This window comes from Helicoverpa armigera, chromosome 19 (genome assembly GCF_030705265.1).
Source record: "Helicoverpa armigera isolate CAAS_96S chromosome 19, ASM3070526v1, whole genome shotgun sequence".
NCBI classification, from domain to species: Eukaryota; Metazoa; Arthropoda; class Insecta; order Lepidoptera; family Noctuidae; genus Helicoverpa; species Helicoverpa armigera.
This window is the reverse complement of record NC_087138.1, coordinates 10,967,396-10,995,020: the sequence shown is the minus strand read 5'-3', so window position 1 is coordinate 10,995,020 and position 27,625 is coordinate 10,967,396. Positions and strand designations below refer to the sequence as shown.

The following is a 27,625-nucleotide window of genomic DNA, read 5'->3' as shown; positions in this document are numbered from 1 at the left end:
GCGGTGTAACTATTATAGTAAACTGTGGTGGTGCGCCAACAATGCAGTGTCACGACCATGCTGTGCCATAGTTCTCGATGCTTCTTCCAGACAGAAGCACATAGTGCACACCAATCACAGCTGCGCTTTTATTGCAGTACAATCACCTGATTGAACTATTGCAGTGAGGAACTGGCTATTTGTACAGGGGTGTAGCACAATGCCGTGCCTCTAATGCGAATACGCGCTTAATATTGGAGTGATTCACCTCGAGGAAAGGGAGGGAACATTATCCAACTACAACCATGGACAAATCACCACAGAAGGGTTGCCATTTTGTCAGTCGCTGATCAGCGAGGACTTGTCAGTTGGTCGCGCGATTCGCTCGCCGATATCGCAGCGGGTCGGAACATCGCTCGCTGCCGCTGACTGGTGTGAGGTGTCGCGTCCGGCATCGCTCGCATATCGCACGCGACCGGCGCGGGGTGAGCACGTTCGTACGGCACGCATGCGCGACACCGCTCCGCTAGCATCGGAACATTTCTCGCGAACTTTTCACAAGTTACATATTATTATAATTTGAATAAACTAATTAGTGAGTGAGAGTTATCGTGACGGCATTGTTGTGGAACTGCAGTTATGTTCTGAGTGTGCGAGGTGTATCTTACGTTTTGGTAAGTTTGTTTTTATTTATTGCAGGTACTTGCAACTGAAGTTTTTTGACAGCGTTTTATGAAATACCTACCTAGTAATTGCTTGGACACATCATTTTATAATTAATATACTTACGTTAACAATGAATATCCGTTCAGTTTCTAAATAAGTATTAGTTTTTAATTTTGTGAACATGTAGGTACAACAGGTTTTGTTTTCACTCGCATATTAATTTTTACTCATTTATCATACTAGCATGCATAGTGAATTTGGTTTGTTTAGATTCGGCTAGCTAGGTAGGTACCTGTAGTGAACTATGCACTCGGATTAAGGTATGATGACAGACATACTTGTGTAATTTTTTAAATTTCAATTAAAATACAAATGGATGAAAGTCATCAGTGATAATTAAGCAGGTACCCATTATGGAATATTAATGTAATGACTGTCGATGTTACTGTTGTTAGATTACCGAGACATTAATTGACGAATCATTATTATGAATGTACCTAATATGATGATGATGATGGATCATTAAGTCAAACATGATACTGTTGGCGCCTCGGCTCGTAATCTAGGAAAATGCCTTGATTATGACGAGATAAGCGATTCACTGCTGCGGCTTCATTCATAAAGAGCCTGCATAATCAAAATACTTACCTACTACAACTTTTAAGTAAATACAAAGTAGGTAGTACCTATAGGTATCTAGCTAAATTGCCAAAAAGTTGTGTATAGCCGTAGAACTTGGAAGGCAAACGTTGGGCAAGGCCTGCGTAAAAACCACGCGATTCTAATTGTAATATGAGCCACTTGAACGTTCTCACTAGTGAAATTAACAAATGGAATGCAAGTACTTACTAGTAATGAATGACTTACTGATTAAAATACGAGGTAATTACCTAATCCGTATTTAACGGAACGCAAACTTTTTGATAGGTATCACTTTCCAGGTAAGTGTCTACTACCTGTCTTATCTACATAATTAGGACTCAAAATTATATGTAATTAATTTAAAATAATTAGGTAGGTACCTATATTACATGCATTTGGGTATTCTTGATACTAATTGCCAATGGTATATTCTGCACAGTTACCGCGTATTGTACGCAGCGAGTACTCACGGTACGCACCGCAATGTTTGGCTAACTGTCCTTTTGTCCGCGCCAGGTAAACTACTACAGGTACTAGCGCTTCCAGTAACTCGTAAACGCTTTCTGGAACAACCCCATTATGTTAGATGTTGAGACAATACACCAGTAAAACTTACCACGCGAAAATATGCTAAACGTAAGATTCCGAGCAGTTGTTATCCTAATCCTTAAGTGATTGTACCTGCCTCGAAAAGAAATTGCATTGTTTACCTACTTTAGAGATATTACTAAATAATCTTCTATTAGTTGAGGATTTTTCTGGAATCCGTTGTTAATTAGTTCTACTGGCATCCCGTCTTCCTTAAGACCAAACACGGCACGTCACAAGTCGTTAGTAGTTTTACGATATAGCGGAGCTGGTGTAATTTAGCACGCCAGTAAACAGGTGTCGCGTGTGGTCTGCTCCAGCCGCCATTACGTCTGATGCTGACAGGAGCACGACGAATGACGGCAGTAAAGCAGGCTGCAATGCGTTCCTGCGTGCCGACATAACATGATGCATCGATGTTCTTTCCTAAATGTCGCGTGTTCCTAGACGAACGAATAAGATGTCGTGTCTATGAATGATGGGTATAAATGGTTTAACTTGTAGAGGCATCGAATTGTTCACTAGCAATATTTTAGGTGTACTGTAACTGTCACCCGTCACGACTTTCTTAATTATTTAGACAAGTGATGTTGATTGATTGATGCAAGTACTGATTAGCAAATAGATGTGATAATTAACGTTTAATAGTGCGAGCGATGCGTTACGGCGTATTCAGTTATAATTAGTGCGAGTGTGTTCTTCTCCATGAGACCAACTTTTTGGAACCGTGCAACTAATGTGACGTTTCATAGGTGCCTGCAAAGGCCTATGTGAAATAAAAAGATTTTGATTTTGATTTTTGATTTTTGAGTGATGACGAGATTACGTTTTTTAGCGCAGTCATCGCTTACGGCAAGCAAGGTTTTATATGAGAGAACTGTGATTATGCGGTAATAGACGTATAATTATGTCAACGTGTGTAATTGTGTACTTTATGATAGCGTCCGCTAAAATATCTGACGTCAATTATTTACTCTGTATCTTTACCGAGTTACGGTAACGAAACTTAACTTTTCTTTTAACTTCCTGCAATACATTTTAGCTCAAGATGACACTAGGTAGCTTATTAAAATATGTACGAAGCCCTTAGCGCGAAACAGACACATAAGTTCTCTGTGAGCCCTGCAGTCATGTATCACGCTGCACATTCCACTTCTACAGACGACGACATTCTGACTTATCGGTATGCTGGACTTCAATGAGGGTTTTTGAAATTTTTTCTGCCACCGGGTGGCGCCACGTATGCGTCTGGTCCAAACAGCTGTCAAATAGTATGGAATTGTAGGTGCCGAACTTATTGTTTATTGAAATTCTGTTATATTGGAAGTGTTATTGATTTTATTATGGACTACGGTCAGAATAAGGTTTCCGAACTAAAAATTGAGCTAAGAGAGAAGGTGCAAAAGTCACTGGTACTAAGGAAAAGCTTGTTGAAAAATTTGTTAACACAATATGATTTAGTTTTTTTTATTTACTCAACCGCAATAGTAAAACAATAATGCAGTGCTTTAATTATAAAATAAAAAAAAAACACTAAAATCGTTCACTATTCATAGTAAAGATAAGCACTTTGACAGTTATTGGACCTGACGACTCGGTGCTGCCACCTCGTGGATTGCCATTTTAGAAAACCCTCATTAGTCGCATTTAATTGAATGCATATAAACTTAGCGAAAAGGTCAATTTTATTCAAAAAATATTTCTTCCTTTGATTGTATGTTAAGTTTCTTTTAAAAAACTAATTTGGAGACACTTGTTAGCTCCATGTCATAAATAACAAAGTAATTAGCCAACATTACGCACGCAAGGCTTCAATTTCCTAAAATTAATCGAATAGTTGATACCTGCAACAGGTAGTGTGAAGAATTATTTTAATTAAAATGTCGACAACCAGTGGCAGTCGACCTCGGTTCAGCGTTTTTACGGCAGCCATCATTGTTGACTCCCATTCCGCTGGACAAGCGGATATCACCTCTCCATTAAGTCTGAGAGCCTGGTACCACGCAGCAAAAAACACTATTGTGTCAAAACGATTGTCATTGTTATTATAGTTTGAGTGCCATCAGCGCTAAACATCATAACAACAACAAATTGAATTTCAGATTTACGTTCCTTCTCAGTAACGAGAATACTGCCGCAGAATTCGTGGAAATGTCATTACTTGTGGAGTTTATTGCATTTAAATCTCTATCTGCTGAATAATTTACAGATGATATTATCCTTTGGCGTATCTCACACAAATCTTTTCACTAACAACAAACTAGTAGATCTTGATTAAACTACTTCCTGGTGTAAATGCTTAATTTAATAACAGTCACAACACGAACGATAATTACTAAATGTCTTGATTTCAAACGTATGCAAAATAATTACAGTTTATTTTTTGTCCATTAGCACTTAGATTGATCGTGACAAAAACTTGATGTCGATAATGATACGTTGATTTATGTGGATCGTAACGACTGGTTACAGTTTCTTACGATACGCAATGAGTTCACTTGCTCTGTACATGGACATGTTTTTTATGAACAAAACCATAACGAGCTTGATATTAAAGAAATAAACATAAGAATTAATTATAAAACTAAGAATTTAGTGGAGTGTGGTAAGTTATGGATCCTGCACACCACAGCTATAGAAATACCGAGGATGTACAAAGACCTACACTGTCACGCTCGGTTGCTTGTTTTTATGTTTCCATTTCAATAGAGGGAGGAAATTCATAATTATGCAAATGGTTTATTTGGCGTATTTATATTTTGATATTATGGTAACCATCAGTTATACATATACTAGCTGGGGCCCGCGACTTCGTCTGCGCAGGTTTAGTATTTCGAACAATATGTTTACAAATTGTAGCCTATGTGTCATTCTGATGTATAAGCTATATTATTGTAAAGTTTCATTAAAATCCATTCAGTAGTTTTTGCGTGAAAGAGTAACAAACATCCATACATCCATACATACAAACTTTCGCGTTTATAATATTAGTAGGATATAACCTATTTATTGTAATTTAGGCGTCCTTTTCCTGCAATTTCATGCTCATATTCTCAGTTTGAAATTGTTCTTCCATCCACATATGTACTGAGATGTCCACACAAGTGACAGCTCGAGCACGTGGCACGCACACTAATCAATGCAACACCTCACCCACACACTCCCACACTGTATATTATACGTGTAGCAGCAACATCGCAAATCTGGGAAAAGCTCGTATTAACTGTGAATTCATAGATAGATAATGACTATTCAATACCTTTCAATAAATGATCATCAACTACTGACATAAAGCCTGCCAAACACCATAACAAGAAAATCATAGAGGCAAGTAAGTAATATTGAAGCCTATGAAAGTTATCTTCATATTTTCTTCTCACAGTTTTTGTTTTTTTCATATGAACCACTTACTAGCGTGGAAACAATATCCTCAAAATTGGCCATTACACATAAACTACTTCCTCAACCCCCACGTACACACTTAAACGTGGGTCGTGTTGGTTAAGTTTGTTGTACCGCAACATACTCACATAATAAACAAGCTATTGTGAACTCATCAATGGTCTAGTTTTTATCACATAACATGTGATATCATTCGGCCATGTTGCGACCGCACCACCTGCCGCCCGCCGGCCCACGCTCTCACAAGCCGATTAGTGATTTCAAACATGAAGCACAACATGTTTCCTGTAGTTTTTTATTCCACAGTATTAGGAATGTATCATGAAGAGGCTCGTCACGTAGTAGCCAATTACTACAGCTGACAGCATTTATAAGCACGGATTAACAATACTTGTGAGGAGGTAGAATTTGATGTTTGTTGGAAATTGTTCGTTCGAATGCATAGTTATGGAGATGACTGATCGGTAGTGCGTGACTTTAATCCTAAACTTGGAACTATGGTGCTCGGTGGTGGGTCCAGCGTAGCTATCTTGCCTTAAAACTATGGGATGCTAAAAAACATCCCTACGTTATCAAGCGCATGGACCCGTTTGGAAAGATAAATTCGCCGATATGAATGTGTTATCTGCCAAAACCTATTCATACTGTCCAAAGCTGTGTTCTAACATAATCGCCTGATGATTATTGCGGCTGCGTATGATTGCGGCGTATTATAAATTGCGATCATCGCACGCGTACCGGACGCTAATAGTTTTCGGAAGTTCAGGTCTCTCGTGATCACCTGATTGTCATGTGGCATTGGACATCACGACCTTCCAACCGTGGGAGCAACCACTAGCAGATCATTATTTCCTATTATTATGAGAATATATAAAAATACATTCATTATCTCACGAGCACACTTCAGTTTGGCGGATGAGCTATTCAAATGTAGTTTTTGTGAAAACTTAAATAAAGTAAGTGATAAATAATACAAAGTGACATCATCACATTCATTTGACGAGAATTTAAGATATTTTTTACAATCATATGCAAAGTCTGCATATGAAGTCTTTGTTATATTTTTTCCTTATTTTAATTAAATAATTGTTGACGCCAACTTTGTTTTGCCTGTTATGAATGAGTAGCTGTTTTGTGGGAGTATAAAGACTTAAAAGTCTGACTGCTGAAGTTATAACCACCTGTTTCATTGGCTCTGGCTAGTATGGAAGGTAATATGTTCATTGTTCCTGACCTAGAAGGCATACAAACAGAATATGTTTGTCATGGTGTTGCCAGGAGTGAGTCCGCCTCCTCACTTTGATGCTCGTTTGTGCTGTGTGGTCTCCCAAACAAGAGCATTGCTTGTATAAGGCTCTTGACCCATCTAATATTGTAAAGTGAATACCTATTGGTGGTTAAAAAAGGCGTATTATAAAGAGCCACGTGCGACGGCAGGAACGGAAGTCGTTACACAGCGGCCCGAGCGAGCGCCGCTAGTTCCGCGCATTCTAATACACACCGACTGTTTTGACTAATATTTATAGAAACTAAACTTTATTCTCGCACCTGAATGTGAGGAACAGACATGCAATAAAACATTGTAAAACAATTACGGAAAACGAAACCCCGATGTATTTTCTTGATATGTACTATGCTCGCTGTTTTCATAAACTTCATCACAGTCATTTTATGAGGAAAGCTTTTGCATAGTATTCCCACCGTCATTTGTTTTGTTTTTCCGCAGCTGATAGCGAACAAAACTGTAACAGGTAGACTTATGTAGCGACAGTTTAGTGGGCTATCTGTGTTTCAATATTTGAAGGAGAAAATAGGATGGCCATACAGCTAATGTGAGGCGTGAGAGAAATAGATGATTATTATCTAAGAGCCCGTGGGGGTTCATCGTCCGAGCCAGCTCATGTGGGACAACTTGTGAGCAGATTTGGGTCAGTGTGTAGGTGACACATCCGTCACCGCGACTTTGTGAAACTCGCCGTGAACAAGGATGCCCGGATTAGCAACGCAAATGCTGTCCTTTAAGGGCCTCACTATAACTTTCTTATTGAAACTTGATGGTAAACAGTGAATTGTTAACAACAGTGCAAAACATTAAGAAACATGGTCCATGCATGTCAGAATTTCAATGAAATCTATTTAATAATGAAAATAAAAATCTTGACACTATTGATGGCAGGTACGAACCATTCTACATATTCATTTCGTATTTGAAGAGTGTAATGAAAAATTCGCAATAGGGTAGAATATCTAAATTGCATGTATGTAGGGCTAGGCACACCAACACCACACAACTAGATTCTGTTGTGTTGTACGAACATCCTCGTCGTGGCGACTGTAGTCGAGCACAACAGAGCGCGCGTGGGAGGGACAATAAAGGGACAGGTCTGACCGGAGTGTTATCTGCAAGTGCCTAGCAGATTAGACAACGACTACACTCTTTTAAAGTGGATAACTGTCGCAAGAAGTGGATCGTGACACTTGTCGGCTCGTTAATCATGAACTCACTCCCATCAGAGGGGTCACTCACGTTATGATCCCTCAAACGACAAAAAGAACACACTTCAGAAGCATCGAAATGAAAAATAATGATTGAATATAATCATCTCTCACTCGTTTTATGCTAATGTTATTGGACTAGCAGCGCGTAGCTCCCAAAATGAAACGATATACGATGCAAAAAGTAGCGTCGGCAGCGTATAAAAGACTTGTAGTAATAAATAAATGCAAACTACATGCCATTTGTGGTCTAGATATAATTGGTAAGCAAATATCGCATTTAAAAGTAGTTTCGACAAGGCTGTGTCGACCCGCTATCGTATTCGGCACATATTTTATTGCCAAATACAGACGTCTGAAACCCCAAATATGGGATTTAAAGCTTTGGATTCATAAAATATTTTGTTTTGTTTAACGCGCGCAATGTTTTTTGCTTGCGGCTGTTCCGATTACAGTTAAAGTTTATTATTTCTGTCCCGATGCTGTCGTGCTCGTAAACGTTGGACTTCGATAGAATTATTACCTAGATGTAGCGGCAGGATATTATTGTGCTCTGTATAAGGGCGGATGACATTGACATCGTAAATATCTGGAGAGACAGTTCACCGCAGCTCTCTCACTACAGTTCGGACGAAGAATTTAATGAATGCTTTGCCAAGCTCTACAGCGAAATGAATGTAAATTCATGTGCATGAATGAATGAACACCTCATAAAGAAAGTCTTACATACATGATTCTGCGTTCAAATTAAAACAAATAATGATAAAGGATGAAGCATGGTGGAAGCACAACCAGGTTCTCCTAATTAGAATGTAGTGAATGAGTGGCGCTCCGGCTGGCTGCGACACAAAGCGCCGACGATAGACATCGACGCCCTTTATATGTTAACTAGACGCGATGGAACACTACCAATAATGACAAGAATTTAACAGTGCGTGATCTGGATAAAATAGTTAAAGATGGTATTCAATTTTCAACTTACGCTCAAATAGGCTGCATTAGTAAGTTTTGGCTGTCAGCCGCTCGCTAAGTCATGAATGATGTGTAACGGTCGTGTTATAGCAAGCACATCAATACAGTTTCGGGTTTTATAACAAGACTTCAAGAGGTGTCATAATATTTTTATAAATACAGATAGTTTTGACACTTGTAGCAAAAACACCAGCATGTTTAACATTTGTTTGAACCGTTGTTGCATGTGGTTACGTGCGGTGCAATGTGCGATCAATCAGTTGCATCGAATGCACGCATGACGAAACCTTCACAGAATTATTGACTTCTTACTGTAATGTTGCTAATGCACCGATTAGCACAGCATTATTCATATTTCCATACCGAACACTCTTTCATCCGTAAAACAATGATTCAAGTTTTACCTGGTCGAAGTACAGGCATGCTTGGTATCTTGCAAATATCCCACGTGGATCAAGTTTTTGAAATGGTTCCTATTATGTGGCAATTTCTATTTTCTAGTCGTTTGCAAGCTGCTTGGCATGCACGTGCAGATTTTACACTTGTAAAATTTTTATCGATTAGATTCGCGATGTATAGTTGTGTTGCGTCAGCGCATGCAATCCTGACGGGATTGTTATTTCTCAATAACGGTCGTAACTGATAGCAGTAGGTATGAGAACTATCATAATAATTTGGAGGTGGTTTCATTACACGCATTGTAAATGAAAGTGTAACATCCTTTACAACTTTAAACAAAATAGAATCATAATTACCATGCATACTCACATCATCAATCATGAGACGGATTGGCGCGTCTCGTAACACCACGTAACGTCTTCTTCACCGCCCACACTGCGCGAGCGCAGACCTACCGCGCACCCATTGTCCCTCAACAAAGAAAACCAATATATTGTGGTAACTCCAACACTGGCACGTTTACAAAGAGTCTAGAAACATTGTGGAGTTCAGCGACCGCAAATATAACTTGGTAAATTTTAACTGATCAGCAGTGTGGAGTGTTAATAACGGGGGTAGTTGCATTATGTGAGTGCCGTATTCGGCGGGAGATAGCGAGTAGCGCCAGTCTCTTGTGCAATTGTTTGGTCAGGCTATCATTTATTTACTTTCCTTACGAGTTAGTCCAAACGCCGCGATATCATGCATGCAAATGATCCAATAAGAACAGTTGCTCTTGTAATTGTATTCATAAATTCATACATGAAGTGGTTTACACATCATGAGGCAAGTGGATTAGAAAACTTTGTTGCTACAATTAAAAGTTGTGCTCACTTTTACTTCGAATGGTTTATGGGTAAAGTTTGATGGTGTTTCTGATATGCCTTTGACAGTTTTGTTTTAAAAATGTCGCAGTTTTTACCTCTACATCGGTCGAGTCGCTCCTCATACAATGTAGATGACTTACTTGTTGTACAATATTAAGGAAAGAAAGTTTTCCGAAACATTAATCTGACAATAACGTTTGTGACGTACCTTCATTTAATATTCTCTCGTTACGTGTACATCAGCAACGCACTCGTATTTGTACACTTTCGCTGTTTGCGATACGCCACCAACCGTTTTAACTTTTTAGCTGGCCATATGACTAATTAATTAGGATTTCTCGTTGTGCAATAATGAATTCTGCGTTATGCAGTACTGTACATGGCTTGACATTAATTGTCGAGAACAGAGCGGTGGCCAGCCATCGTAACGCGGAAGAACACAAACACTATATTCATGAACTAGTACTGGTAATGCAATTTAGAATTCTAGGGCACATTACAATTTTGAATATTTAACAATCTGTTACTGTAATTAATTAGACAAGATTGTTTCAAAACCTTGCTCCTAATTCGACGTAGTGTTTGCAACTTTACACTTGTCACAATATTGATGTCCTGGCCGTATATTTGCCGTACCTAAGTGGTTATATTGACATAATGTTCATCTCATGTTATGTAAGCAGATAAGTACTTGGTATAGTGCACGCGTGGTCGCAGGCTGAGCTTGCGACTTGCGACAAAAAGGAGTCGCAGCACGCAGGACCGGTCGGGGCGGATCGCGCGCACCGCTATGCGTACACATCACAACAAGCGCTGGAATAGTCTGCAGTATTTTTGGTAGTTTACGATTAGTGCAATACTCACTCCGCGGTTTTACTTTGCCATTTCGACTTTTTCCAACACTTTTTGCATGCATACTTCCACCGAATTGTTGGAGATTTGATCTGCACTTTTGCGCATAATATCCAAAGAATTCCCCTCTTTGTGAGTGTGTTTGAATCGGTATTGATGCATGGTTTATGTGTGCATGCATACGGGGAGTACTTCCAGCATTTGTATAGCTGGTACGAGGAGCGCAGCGGGCACAGGAGCTCTAATATTGATATTTTTGTCGGGGCAACTACCTATACGCGCCGTGGACTTCCTCCCCGCTGCAGGCGGACCGTGAATTAGTCGCACTCCACAACACACAAATAGAACGACATGATGGTTTATTTTCTTTTATGTCACCAGAAACGGGATTACTCAAGTTTCCACCATAACTCAGTTTTATGTTCGTTTTACTAGCTAAGTTTTTATTTCTGAATGTTACGTACGGAGATGCAATATACAACAAATCTGGCGAGACAAGGTGTTAACTAATTTAAACACGCAGTAATCAAAATCCAATCTCAGTATATTTGTAGCTCATTTACTCGCCTGTAAACTTAAAATCTTATTAGCAGCTACATAAAAGAAAACCAGTTTTTGCAAGTTATCAATTATGGCGATCTTTGTTTGGTCCTCATTATGTCACCGGTTCTTTTTTACTTATCACATCAGATCTACAATGGAATAGTATAGCTCATACTGATTACAGAACGGTGAGACATTTAAAACAAGTACCTAAGTGTGTTGACCCTCATAAAAAAGTTATTTAATAATGTACGAAATAAAACGTAAGACAGAGTTGTGTCACTGCGGTGGACTGGCGGCGGTATCATTCTGTTGACGAATACACATTAACCGCACAATGAACAAACTGACTTGTCCATAAAAATTCCTTGATTATTGTGTTACTGATATTTTTAATTGAACACTGCATTACAAAGATTTTGAACTCTGTGAGATGAAGACAGGAAACGGAAGTAGCTGTCAAGAAACTAAACTGACCTGAAAAGGAACTTTAGTTTTTGTGTTAAAAACGCGTGGGCGTGATGAACACTAACTTAACAAACTACTAAGTGACGGCAGACGGTAACCATGCACCTAAGTTACATTGTCTGAAAAATTACAATGTAAACAAAAGTTTAGTGTTGAGCGATGAAGTGGCCGGCGGAGTACTAGGGCGGCAGACGGACGCGGAGCACCCTCAGGCCCGCATCCTGGCGCAATTACCTCGTCATCCAATACACCACTCAACGATTTTATTGTTACCGCCACGTCTATGCGCTTCTGGTAATTGAGACTGGGTACTTAATGAAGTGCTTCTCTGCGGGGAGTCTCTCGTTTTTTCACTCGTCAATTGTTTCTTTCATGTCATTCTAATTGGAAATAACGAGAGCTTTTGCAGTATTCAAACTCGTATTGAGTTCGAAAAGAGTAAGGGGTGTGGAGCACGGTTGTCTTGCCAACCTGAATTTATCTTAACATTCTGGATTTGTAATCATTTGGTATATTAATACAGGAGCATGTTCAAACCATGCACATACATAGTGAATTTGCATATTTTACGGATAGGCCGCGTGTGGCCTGTGAGCAGTATTTCATTTGCAGAAAGTGCGAATAAATCAGAGTAGAGTAACCCGATACTATTGAGCTGTTCGATTTGTATTGACTATAAGCTGCTGGACTGCGTGCTTCACACAAAATGAGCAATTTGTAACAATTTTAGTGATCCATAAATGGTTGTAATGGATTTTATATTTGTATCTTACGATTTCGAACATGATAAATAGACTTTGGTGTTTATATTCCGTGGCTTACAAAGACACTCCATTAATCCTTACAACAACATGCGGTGAACGGATGGGGGATGGAGTGTCTTTAGCTATTAAAAAGCGTCGTATTTTGTCGACGGCATGAGAGTGCCCGGACGTGCCATAAAACATCTGTCCCCTGAGTGTGCACAAAATGCTTGTTTTACTGCACGTTCTAAATAACCCCGTACCTGTACGTATCTAGCAGTTTTTGCCCGGCGTCGGCTGTGTGATTTATTCGGCTTGTAAATGGCAAGGCTGCGTCACTGCTTACCATATATCGATTCAAATGTTCCATCTCGACCTGAGCTCCAGCTGCGTGTTACACTTCGTGTGATATATAGCCCTGTGGCGCGCTTGTATTCAACTCCAACTTGAGCATTATTCATGTTTTATCATTTAATTCAATTCTCTCTAAATATTCGTCTAAAAAACTGTTCTCAATTTTAAAGTAGCTAAATAGGCTAAGAGCTCATTATGATGAAGCATGATCCTTGGACTAGGACAACAGCTTTATTAGGGGATCAATTTACTTAAAGTGCTCGACATCCTCGACCGACAATTGAGGAAGCAGCCACTAAACAGTGAAGCTCTGACAATTCGTGACGTGTGCGTACTGTAGGAGTTGTGGCCAGTAAGTCTGCGTGGTCCCGAGCCTGCCCACGCTGCATGGCAATCAAGACGCTTTGTATGCGGGTCCTGCTCCCCAGGGACGCGTCGTGTCGTGACGCCTTTGTTGATGTTTGTTGTGGCGAGCTGGCTTTGTCAATATACCTAGAACGTAGCAAGGACAGCTCAAATTGCTTCCTTGCTTTAGTTATCTGAAGACAGTGACAAACTTGTAGAAAGTAATTCAGCCGTATAGCCCATAGTTTTACTTTGAAAACCTTCTTAATCCGTTGTCTATTTGCACTATACTATGATCACAATGAAAATTATAGGTGATGTACAAGATATTCTGATAATTCTATTTCTTCTCGTTACATCCCGCCGTTGCTCCCGTACATATTATGTTTGATCAAGTGCTGAATACGCTCTTGACACGGAAAACAGCGCGAAGTCACTTCACAATGGCGTAGAGCGAATAAATTATATTACATGACACGTATGGTGATTATAGTGAACCCACCAAGGCTGAAAAACAGATCTGCGACAGCTGTGCAAGCGTGAGTCAAGGCTCCATAACTTATTCTATTGCAAACATACAGAATTTGACATTCAGGAAACTGAACAAGTCGAAATACTCAGAGAGAAATGAGCTCACCCTGAAATGTCTTCCACCAATTTCTGTAATTTTCCGTTTCTTTGAGCTTTTTAGTTTCGGTTTAAAATATTGTTGGTATATCCTGAAATTATGAGGTAGGTACCTACTAAGCACGATTTATCCGCCTATGCAGGGCGATATGACTCATACTCTAATATCTACGCTTCTAATACCGGTACACTGTTGGCAGCCTCTAAACAAAGACTGATATTAAAACTGGCTTCTGTTTATCGTCCTTACAATCCACTTTGTCGGCGAGAGGGATCTTTTCTCCGCGCGTACACAAAACTTAAAAGACAGTACTTACTTTCAAGTGTGTAACATGAAAGCCACTGCAACGCACATGGCGTTAGAAAAATTGATAAACAATAGAAATAGAACTACCCGTCAGCAAACGGATTTATAAGGCGTACATTTTCTAACCGGGGCTTATACCAGCAAACATCAGTCAACACGTCAAATGCATCAGTGAGATCAAAGATGGACTTTCGGGAATATGGTTTCCTAGTAGTTCGACTACAAAACGTTTTTACTTTTATAGCTAATTTGGGTGTGGTGGAATTAAAAATATCCGCATATTTTTTCATCGTGGTTTGTTTGGAAACCTATTTTTGTTCGCCATCATGAGAGAAATAGAAAAAAATATTGGTGGTTTTTATAACCATGCCTCCCTAACTCTCAGCCAATAAAATTGCGGAAAAGCTCGGCAGTAGCGCTGTGCCGCATCGGTATTGCCGCATTTACGTTACTATTCACGCACGTCTAGACAGACCCGCCTGTATGCAACTATGTATGTACAGTACATGCCCTGCACGCCATTATGGACCGAGTTTTACTGCCTCCTTCGTTTTATTAGCTTTTGACTGCACCTCCACCGCAGTCTGCAAGCCTGGTACCTACGACATTTCACAGAAATAGTCCTGTTTCATTTTTCGTGGAATAAGGAAATGTTATTATCATTGGATTTCCGTGAAAGAAATGTACTGACATTGTAATTGTTCTGGTGAAGTCGTTCATTTCATAACTTGTTCTTTGAGAAGGTTGAGAGGGCCAGGAATATGGTTGAAAATACTATGTAATTGAAGAATTTAGTTTAAAATAATATTATAAATTGACTTTAATGACGACAATCTGCTATCATTACGATAAACTAGTTTTCATTATAATCGTTCGGCCAATATTGACATACACGCTGTGTACTCGGTAAATCACTTGTTGTGAAGGAAAGTGTTCTCACATTAGAGTCTGTGTACAAATATTAGTGTGTTTAGAGAGAGACCGATTCGTCGATAGCTTTCACCAGATTAATCACATTCGTTGGTTTTGTCACCGATATGTCGGAATATGTCGCCGCCCACGGAGAAACCGAAATACTTTGCTTACCTAGGCTATTAATAACGGACTGAAAACTGAGTTCAACACAGGTGAAGTTTATCTACCAGCAAAGTTGTAGACAAACCGAAGTATCTTATTTTTTTCACAATAATCGTTTTCATACACTACAGGACCTTATATTAGACCTTGTGGAAAACTAAAAAAAAATACTTACATAAGATCAATAATTTCTTTTTGCCAGTTTTGTAGTGCATAATTACTAAGATCACACCGACTTATACTAACTCCATGTTATCAGAAAGTTCGTGGAGTACGATGTAGAAAGCTTCCGATGAGTTTTCGATTCGTCAGGTACGTCTAGGCATGCGGCGTATTCTCCGGAACATTATTTCCTGTAGTCAGAGTGTCTGGCGCCGAGCCAACTTGTCGCACCTGCGCTCGGGAGCTCTCGAGCTAGTCACCCCCTCGTGTCTGTGAGCTAAGCTTGCACTTACACTGACACCACTTCACATATGGCGTCTCTTTAACTATTTTCAATTAAATATTTAAATGAAAAAGACATAGATATTATACAATGAGTCATCTGCAAAAGATGTAAAATCGCCAATGATGTAAAAGCAAATATTTTCCATAATGTCACCAATACAGAAAATACGATGACTACAACGAAAATTATTTCTATATTATTTCAAAACAACAATTATTATGCTAATTGGCAGATTTTAATGACAATGGTATCTTTGTGTTGTATTTGATTAGCAATTTGATGTCGTTGCCACTTGGCACCGCGTGTAATTGTTGCTTTTGATGAATGATTCATTGCGAGCGACGTGATAAACTCGAGGAACATATGTTCATGTAAATATGGGAGATATGGAAATATCAGTGATATCACGTGGTACATACCCGTGCCCATTAATTTATTTCATGGCAATTGTTTCTAGTGCTCTAATGCCCATTGTGCCTGAGTCCTTGATGACATGCTTGTGAAGTATCTTTCATTCCGCCTTTATCCGGATATTTTCTGCTGCAACGGGCTTTTAGAATGGTAAATTAATCACTAATGCTCTGATATGAGATGCGAAACCCTTAGGGAAATCATACTTCTGCCTTGTTGCTGCGGTATCTACATTCTCCTACATGGTATATACCTATTCAACATTTACTCCAGTTAAATGCTAATGTTCTGAATAGTGAATTCAGCTGAAAAGGAGTACGTTTCTCTATTGAGGTGTGAATAGTTTCACAACTAAGTGATAGATGTTTGTTTACCCGGAGCGTGCGTCAGGAGGCTATTGTACTAACTAGTACACGTGCACAAACTACGTACATTTCTAATTGTGTGTTCAATTGTTTTTGTAGTCGCTTCAGTACTGTTGTAAACTAACCTTTTATAAATATCGTTTCTTAGTCTTAAGATACATGATGTGTTTGTCTTTTCCGATTGTATGTTATGAAAATTATTATTTCCTTTAGCAATAACAAGAAATGTATTGTTTAAGGGTATGTTCTTTACCATATACCGGTGGTATGAGTTAGCTATATATTTCTGCGTGTGCAGATGTGATCATCACTGAGGATTCGTTAGTCCATAGCTGTAATTCTCGGCGGCGTTGGTTATTAAGATAATCTAAGACAATTAGAATTTACTACATTGTTCTGTCATTCTCTCATAACAGTATCCCTGCTGTGACACGGAATTAAATAAAATAACATACTGTACCTATCTATTGCCTACAGATCTTCAAATTCATTGATGAAAGAATACTTACTGTTATTTTTTTTTTTACATTTGCCATGAACAACACAAACTCCTTTCAATTATTATGTACTTTTAGTATTTATTTATTCATCATTCCCACAGTAAGTAGGTACCACTTAACAATTATCAGATTACACAAACATTTTAAAAATTAATATTTCATTAATGAATTCACTCACACCACTTGAAATTAGAAGAACCATAACTTTGTCTAATGTTGTGTCGGTTCGTGGGAAAACCACTTGACTGTTCCCAACCGTGGGGTCATTATCAACTTACAGCTATTTATTCTTCCTAGGGGATGTTCCTAATAGGATTACTTGCCCATAACTCAGGGATGTCTTATTAAATACGTATTTGTGAGAGATGGTCGATAGTTTGATGACGGCGATCTACTAGGACAACAGGGCGTGTAGGGGGATCGCGATAGATTTATATTTATACGTACATGAGAAAGAACGGGTTATAGCAAAGTAATAATGTTATTTTTGCAATTTCACGTCTATTAACGTACCTTGAACGGAGATAAAGATTAAGCAACGGCAAGCAATCAATTTAGAAATGCTAAGTGATAGACGTCTGAATCATGTATTATGGCCATTACAGTGAACATACACGATAATAAAACAATAGCAATACATAAAAACCCATTCGACATAGCGCGATAAAATCCGCAGTGTCGAAACACCGCGGTATAAAATGCACATAATTTATAATGTTGATGTGTAAGTCCGCCATGCTTCCATTCATCCCGCCGTTACTCCATATTGATTGTCCAAACCTGGCAATCATTCCTCTAGGGGTGAGGACTTGCGCGCTGCGGATGTTTTTTGTCTCTTTCCCTTTTACCCAAAAAGAGAAAGGTGCGATAGAGAGGACAAATAGCGAGATTGATTCACGTGGTGCAGATGCTGTGGATGACGCATGTTGAAAGGAACCAATTTTAAATAGTTAAGTCCTTAATGTGGTGTCTGTTATGACAAGTGGAGTTATTTTTATGGGATCTTATTAGATTTAAAAGAGTAATCTAGTATGACGTTGAAATTTAATAGATAAATAAATAACTATTATAAAACTTAGTATGAAATAATAATTTCTAAATATTTCAAGTAACTAGGTAGCAGTCAACTCGTTTAACGTTAATCGCTGTCTTGATTTTGAAACAATTCAGCTGCAATAAAATCAAAGCTGACTTGACCTGGTGTATAACGATTGATAGCTGGAAATATAAATTTTAATCCACATTGATTGCAATTACTTGTTAACGTTGATATATTTTATTAGTGCATGCTCAAGTTACTTGTGAATTCATCACGATATCGTGACGACTTTGGACGGCTTAAAGCAGGCCAATGTAGTTGTCAATACTAACGAAGGCAATTTAAATACTTGACAACCAAAGTTGTACGTAAATGACTAGGGCAGCATAAAGGGCGCGGCTATCGATATGCAGCCTGCATCGTAACCTGAATGTCTGGCCTTAAAGTGTATCTGAACTTGACCTTCCGCTGGCTAGGTCCTGCATGCGGCGTCCACTTTCCCAGATGTGCCGGCGTGTGGCGCTCGGTACGGCACAGTGCGCGCCGCGCCGCCGCTGGCTCCGTACCGCGCCCGCGACGCCGCACATATTTATATCCTTACGGGGGATCATCACAAATAGAATGTTAGTGTGAACTCGCCTTATATTATTAACGCGGCTGTTATGTGGTTAGTGATGTGTTCTAAGATTTATACACTACAACGAATTTTATCGTAGACTAGCACCTGTAACTTTACATCGTAATTTATCCACGGTGAGCATTTTATTCATTAAAATATTTTCAAACAATACAATGGTAAGAGTATAATGCCTTCTGTTTTGCTTAAAACTAGATTTTATTTCTTTTGTTATAAACAATTAGCGTGTGTGAAGTTCAAGGAACTCAAATACACGAGCGCGAAGAAAAATAACGTTTTCGCTTGAACTTGCGGCAAGGAAATAAACTGGACGGGTTGTTCGTGCTAGCCAGATATTCATTACCCTATAAAGTTATCGGTCATTATACTAAAAAAGGCAATAATCGTAGGAAAGTTTGAGTATTTGCGATAAGACGCACACATGTGGCCACTGTCCTACTTTGCATATTGCTGTCTAGCCGCAAATCTATTGAAATCCTCATTATCGTATTTGTTGTGAAGTCTTATTAGATCATTATCATAAGAATCTAGCTAGCTTTCTTAAGAGAATAGAGACTTACAAGAATATCTTACATAATATCGAAGGCTGTTTAGTCATGCCCACTATGCTCAGATATACCTACTTTTGGCGAAAAATCCCTCATTATGTTCCAATGTCCACATAAAATCTTAGGTACAGGAACTAGCAAAGATAGTGTAGTGGTTATAATTAGCATAATGTTGACTCAATTCATTGTTTTTAGATATCATAATACTTTAATAACAGCATTTAAATAAGCAGATAATAATAATATGATCCGCTACCTACCTACTTGATTTCATAAAAACGATGCTTGAATAAATTGTCAGACTTTTCATAAATTCATTCATACTGCAACGTTAAAATCTCCTTTCATTAGTTATGAGGATGTGGATGTAAAGATACCGGCTTTGAACTAAGGTTAATGAAAGAATGATCTTTCCTTTTATCGATATTCTTATCGTGACGAACTCCTCTTAAACATTGACCTTTCCTCCGATTTCTAAACAAAACTGTGGTATCCATATACACCAATACATATATACACATGTACTACGTATAATAACAGTTTTTCTTCTAAGTCTATCCGGGGAGGAAGACCAGTTCTCAAATAGCAACCGCGAGCCGGAACATGAGGCGTGGGAACACCGCATTAGACTATAGTGGAGGTAACGATGACCAGACCACTCTAGTAAATATGTAGATTCATTTAACAAAATACTCAGCAGCCATTACTAGTGCCGAACTTAAAACTCAGAAGCTACAACACGTTGGATGTAACATTATAAGGTTAAGGGCACGTTAAGGGGTTGAAATTCGGAAAAACTGCAATCAAAGAAGAAAACAGTAACAGTTTATGAAATACGTTAAAGCAAAAGAAACACCAGTAAACAATCTAAGAAAGCAGATTACTAGTGCAACTGATAAGCGCTGTTATCAGCGTTAGTATTCAGTCAGTTGTGGCGGACAGTGACGCACGCGCACGATAACGTCACACGCACACAAACACAACACAAACAAGTAACAATAACTTAATAAGCTTCTGTAATTCTAACTTCGGAACAATTCAGTAATTCCCATGGTTCGTCGCTAATGCTAATGATGTATTTTGATACTTAATTTGTCTATTTAGTTTCTCTAATCCTTAACAAACATGTGCCGCAGCCTGATAAACTGGCGCATTTAACTGCGACACTTGTCAGTTTGTTGGTTCAACAAGTATTTAGTTATCTGTACGAGATCTACATTATGCTGGTATTTGTCGCATGTATCCTACGGAAGTTCCAGTCAGTTCTCCCACAGGCAGACGACAGCTGCGGTTCAGCTGCCGAGCGCAGCCAGACCAAGTGTCGCCCTGTCTTATTTACTTTGCAGATTATTTACTCTTCATTGAGTGCTGTAAGCGAGTCATTGACTTACAAGTCTTATTTCCATATTGGATTAGCGTCATCAAGTTTGTTATAATCTAAACCATACGTTACTCACTGTGATACACATCCACTTCACGTTGTGGTGAGGGGATTTTTGGATATCAAGCTAATGACACTTAATTAATTATGCATATTTTTTGTCTGTATATTTGCTACGTGAATCATTCAAATAATACCTATCTCTTCTCAACGCTGTTGCAAAACGCAGTAATATGTGCATAAATCACCAGGCGCACAGAAGATATACGGAGTTAATAACAATAAACCTCCTGCCACGGTTGACGCGAGTTTACATAAACTGCGGAGATCTTGCTGATTAGATAAACAGTTGCAAACCATTGATTTGCATTTCTTGATGAATGTTGCTACATGCATAAGTACCTGCCTACTTAACTTACATAGTACTATTTTTAGAGTTTTATTTCACAAAATTGTTGGACGCAGGATGTCAGCATTCATTAAGTTCGTGAGGTGATGAAAGCTCGCCTTGTTCAAGAATTACCTTGTGCCTTGGCTGTACTCGTATATGTAACTGTTTATAAAATAAGGGAGCTTATGCTAAACCAAGGCGGGCGGGAGAAATGTTGATTGTATTGTATGGTAAGTTTTTGAAGGTCGGCGCTGAGCGTGCTCGGAGCTCGCTTGAGCCGCGACCGTAAATTATATATGGAAACAATGGCCGCCGATATTACTGATAGATTTACTGTCGAAATGTATTAAACAAGCGCCACTCGGGTTACAGCGGCGCAGGCACAGCAGTCACGTCACACAGGATTAACGACGGAGTTTCAAATACCTTACACATGCTGAACCCAAAACACTTCATAAAGCATCCTTGTATTACTTACGTAACTTCCAAGCAGTTAACTATTGTAATCTCAGTCAATAGAGAGCACGTGCCGAAGTCTATCAAAGTTATCTCAGCACTTTTAATAGCTGTATCAATGAACATTTATTTACCTTCACATTGATGCCGCGAAGATTAATTGTATAACAAGAAATTAATTGAGCGCTATAAATAAAACATTAATGTGGTATTAAGAGATAATAAAATTAAATAGGTTAATAAAATAAATACTAGTGAGCAAGGTTAGTTCGATAATATAGAAAGTTGCATCGATGCATTCGTGACAATGATATCTTCTGTTATTTCTGGGCGCCTGGTACCTGGTGCATTTTAATTATGTATATTGTGCATAATTTCAAGATAACATTGCTTTCACGTGCAGTCTAGTTTTGCCGAGCGCTTATTATTACAGTTTGGTAATAAAAATTAATTGATAGGTAGATGTTCACAATTTTATGAACTACTAAAGTGTATGCAACTAAAAACGTATTGTTAACAGAGGTATAGAGGTTCAGTCAGACTAACAAAGCTTGTATTAGTAGTCGAACCGGATTGTAAGCGAGCGTTCTTTTACTTAATTAACTAAAGTATTGTGGCGACTGCATTGTATTTATCACAAACGGTTACAATCACAGTTACGTATTGAACAAGAACAATGCTGTCATTATTGGCGCTGTATTATGTACAGACACAAGTACACACTGTTTCTTCATTATTTGGTTTCAGTGTAATCGAGTGTTTGGAGTTAACTGTCCCACCACGTGCGCGGTAATGTGTCTCGTCTCGTGCATCGTTTGTGTACGTCTTCCGAAAACAAACACACGATAACCCCGTTATAACGTGATGTGATAATAATAGAAATGTAGACGCGAACGCGTTTTATCTCCTCACTACATTACAAGTACCCAACACAAAAATCTTCAATGATATATGAAAAAGCAATTAAATAGTACCGGTATCGATTGTTATTTGCAATAATTCCTAATAAATTGCGAAATGGCAGAGGATACCACAAAACAGTTAGTACATCGTGAACCGCGTATTCAAAGGAATTCAATCAATATTAACGGGATTACAAAACATTGCCGTTGTAAGCAATACGCGGCTAATATTTTTGTAAATGTGCAACTCCCACACGACACGCGGACATTAAGGTTAATTAAGATTTCTCGACGCGGAGAGCAACCGCCGGTAATGGCGGACAGGCGTGATCTATCGAATCGTATCGATTCATTGTTCGATAGCGAAACTATCGGGGAAGGTAACGAGACTGCGACTGATCGAGCCTCGTAGGGTTGGCAGGTGAGAGGTCGCCTCACAGCATACGTGAATGTTTGCGCACAAGTATTGCAGTATATCTAATCGATAACAACGTTACGGCTTTAATTGAATTACACGAGGATTTTGATATTGTGAAAGCTATTAGCAGATTTTGCGAATTGCATAAACTTCGTCAAATCACGTCTATCCATTTGATTTGATGAAAAGCGATCTCTCATGCTACGGAATTATTTTGAGCCGAGTGGTAGCCCTGAGTTGACCTCACCGACATATGGCCGCGTTTCCGAAACGTATTGTTTGTAAGGGCAATAGCATTCGGCACGCGTATCGGACACTAACTCGATTAGTATCGATATCTCGATTGTGTGCGATCGTTATACCGGTCAACTACCAAACTGTACGTGTGACTAATTAAATGATATTGTTTATTAGTTGTATTCTCACGATAGCTCACATAGTTTTTGGATGATTAGTTCATTTGTATGCTAATTTTGCATGCATTTGTGTAAGAGTTATTGTTTGAGCATTTTTTGCAGTTTGTATGGTGTCTATCACATTTCGAATGATTAGAGTTTCTTCAACTTTTATTTTGAATGCTTACCAATTGTCTATAAGTAGAAATTATTGAAAGTCCTGAACATTGCAAAAACTACCTACCTTTTGGAGCATTCGAGAGATTTTCCCGCATTCAACTATCAACTTTACATTGTGGTTGGTTACGTTCGGTATGTAAAGGAAGCGACGCTCGTGGTTTAGAAAGGTACGAACAAAACAATCATAGTGAAACATCGCAATAGTTTTAAATGGCAATAATTTCCATGGTCTATTTGCTCCGGGTCGCCGGTCGCTGTGTACATAACGAGACAATTTCAGCTCAAATTTCACCGTCCACCACCTTTGTTTATAAACATCTAACAAAAAGTAGGAATGCGCAGGCGCAGACGTAGAAATTGTGAGCACGGAGCATGAAATTCGGACAGAGTAACGAGAAGAAAGCAACCAATCATGACGCGTTACTGGTTTCTTATTTACGTTGAGTAACCACCACATAATTGTTACTGCGATATTTTAGTTTAATCGGATGATTTTTAGCTAGAGTCCCGTAGATTCTTCAAAGAAATATTTTCTAAGTTGCGCTTTTCTTTGCAAAATACATCAAGAAAATGCAATACATCCACCCTACTATTATGAGTGAATTCATACCAAACAAGTTTTAATTGGTTTCTTCATGGTCTAAATTAGAATAATGTTATCATTTTGCATTAACTAATTATTTCAATTGCCCAATAGTTATTAACAGTGACAAGTAATCAATTACCCTTTAACGCAATAAACGTCTGATTGATTACCTACTTATTACGTAACAACAGATAAATTACTTATTAATTACTGGCTAAGCTAATTTATTGTGGCGCGGGTCAGCTGTGTGGTTCTTTGCATAACTAATGACGAAAAACTGCAACGGTGATTAGTTTCCGTTAATATCAATTATAGTACAATTAATGCGTGAAGTGACGCACGGCATGACTTAACTTACCGTAAGCATTGCATGTGCATTGAGATAATAGAGCAATTTGTGAGCTTTTAAATGCTCTACTTATTGATATGGTCTTCAGAGCTAAAGACTTCATATTTAAAAGTACTAGGCGTGCAAGAACGCGAAGAGGTATTTAATGAGTTGCATGCTTTCTACAAACGTCGATAACTTGACGTTTTTTTGGTAAGAGCTGTCCGCTTATTGCTCATATTACATTAAAACAACAGTGCAGGCTATTTTCAGCAGGTTACTATTACATATTATTATATTAATTCGTCATAATAATCTGCTGCGTGTCAGAAGAACGGATTTAGCATAATTCACGTCATACAAACTGTTACCGGATTATGAGAGCATTGTTTACTACTTTGATTAATGTTAACGAGTTAAAATCCGTGTTGTTCATGAGATGCAGTTAGTTTTCACCGATGGGTTACGTGTACTCACCTACAGAACACATAACATACGCACAGTTATGTAACGGCTTCAGTTTTCACCGCGTTACATATTTAACGCGTTATTTCGGTGCTTCCTCACTTTTTTAGGTTAACTCTAATTGCAGTCCCACTGAAGTGTTAACATTTCCTCATCGCCAATCGTTCGAGAACAAATGCTTCACTCTTCAGAAATATAAGTTCTAAAAGATGGACGTTTTCAGCGGCACTGTAATGTCACTCGCAATGTTTTTAGTAAATAATATACAATTAACGATGATCCATTCTTAGCTTAGCTCTGAGCGATCATAATACGAAATTAAACGGATTACTAGATGTTTGATGACTGTAATCAGTGTGACAGTGGCCACGTTGCAATATGTCCGCCGAACAAAGCTTGTGACAAGTCGGATCGCTTTCGCTACGATTTCCACTTTCCTAGCGATTACGTAAATTACATGAACATTATTGAATTATTTACGTGCGTAAAATGAACTATTTAAAGTTTATACATTTTTGTTATATTTACGATCTTTATGGAGCTGCGGTAATTTACTGCGGTTTTTTTATAATTACGAATTTCACTGGCAGTTTACTAAGTCAAAACGTAGACATGTATTTTTTTGAGAGATAAATAAATCTTTACCTATGATGTCTTAGGTGGTCCATATAAATATTTCGTCAACATCCGAATACTGTCAAGATTACTCAAACCACCTGTTTATTGAATGATTTACCGTGTTATTGTGTGCCAACAGCATCCAGTACATGCTGCAAGCATTTAAGATATTAATTAACCTTATTAGCGATCGGTGGGTATCCTTGACGCCTGACATTATCGAGCATAGCTTAACTGGATCGAGGCACCAAATGAGAAAGTCATGTAAAGCATTACTGCTCAAACTGGATCATGTTAACTAAACTTTACATTGGTTTTACCAAGTAATTCTTGTAAATGAGTGGATCTGTCAGATATGTTCAACTTTGTTCAACTATTTACTAGGAGCACATAACACAATAGATGTATCCATAACAATGATAGCACCCGTGCTTCGTGCAACGTGAGAAGTGTAACAAATTAATTGTAGATTTTCTTTATCTCTAAGCAAACAGGGATAAAATAGATAGAAAATACAAGTATTGACTCATAGACAAGAAACGTTTCTAGAAAGTAGCTTTCCTCTAGGTTTTCCTTATTTATTATCCTGGTCGAATGTGTCATACAAAATCCTGAGGTCAGAGTATAAAAAAAACACGTTACTAATCCTTTAGAAATAAGTTGCCGATGTACTAGGGCACCATAACTCCGCGTAACTACTTGCCTGTCAAGCAAATAATGCATGCTACACTATAATACATTGGATGTAATAATTGTATGCTTAGTAAAGTCGAGTCATGGCGGCACGTGCGGGGAAAGTGAAAACTTTATAACATAAGAGCAATCGGATGCTATGGTGAGGACCTCGTGGGTCAATCAATGTGATTTCTATAAATTACTGGCGGTTGCATAAGTTGAAACATATTTACATATTCAGTCCTGTCATATTATCGGATAGAAAACGAGGTTTAATATGATGAAAACCTTCACATATTTTATATTGTCCTATTCTAATTAAATGCAAATTCAAAGTAGTAAGAAACATGCTATTTAAATTGCACAGAGTAGTTAGGTAGCCAGTTTTATCTTAGAACATGTTGTCTAACATTGTTATCAGTCAAAATATCGCGATTCCCAGATATAAGTCATCATTATCAAGCATGACATCATCATATCGGTCACGAAAATGATTCGCACATTGCTGACATGGAGTTTGATCATAAATAACCGCTAATTGTGCAATTGTCCGTCAACTAAATAAATTAACTAGAATGTAACTATAGTCATAGATATTTTGTACAATTTCACGAGCTATTGTCCCTTATTTTCTGTTTTCCTGCAAAGCTGCTTGTTTTCATTTTTCAATACAATAAGTACTTACTTTTCATGAATAAAACCCAGATTGTTATTTATACTTAGCAGTCACAGTTGCAACGCAAAGAGACTGTTTCAATTTAAACCAAAATGACAAGGGTACAATCACACACAAAAGTGTTCACCTATATTTAATTGGCCCTCGCTGGGGAAGCACAACAGTGAGTAGCGAGCACATTGTATTGAATGCACCATTAATATGCCGCGTATGGTAACGTATGGTCATTTCGCGTTCAATGCCCAAGCGCATGCTAAGCGTGACCCGCTTGTCGCCGAGACGTCGCTGTCATACCGCACGATCCACATTGCTAATGTATTCAAATTCATATTATTATAATAGACTAATGAATGACCTTTTGATTGGGGACTTTGACTTATGCGTAATCAGTTATATTAAAGGTAATCTAAATACAAATCCTTGTAGCTAGAGAAAAGGGCAACAATTTTGATTCGTCTCTCTCTCTCTTTCTAGCTATTTATCCCACATGGTGGTGGGGTCAGCTTTCCTAATTTTTCTTCTCCACTTCGCTCTATCTACGACATCGTTCTCGGACACCTGGCACTCCTTCATATCTACTTAATTGTATTGTCAACAATTGGTCCCTATGTATCCCCTCACAATGAGCAGTAGAGCAGAAGGAATTATTACCATCGAGTAAAAAAGGTCAAAGCTTGAACTTTGAAAGCCCGCGTTTTAAAACCACACTGTTGCATTGATGAATTTGTACAATGTTGTGATTATTATTAATCATGTAGCATAATGATCAAACATAGAATATTAAATTGAATACATAAAAAATATAGATGTCATCATATATTTATAGAAATATGCAAGACTTCTTCCTATCCTGTAAGTCACCAAATTTTTTTTAAAGATT

General features: G+C 38.4%; 1 protein-coding gene across 3 annotated transcripts in view; it reads left to right on the top strand.

Annotated features, from left to right (window-relative positions):
- The first annotated feature begins 368 nt into the window (after window positions 1-368).
- LOC110373927 (GAS2-like protein 1) overlaps window positions 369-27,625 on the top strand; it is a 60,845-nt gene continuing 33,588 nt past the window's right edge. For 2 of the 3 annotated variants that reach the window (XM_021331410.3, XM_021331408.3), the window contains exon 1: window positions 369-653. The gene's annotated coding sequence lies outside the window, so the exon portion shown is untranslated. Of the gene's footprint in view, window positions 654-18,619; window positions 18,843-27,625 lie in introns of those variants that run through there. The other variant, XM_021331409.3, reaches the window with a different exon arrangement.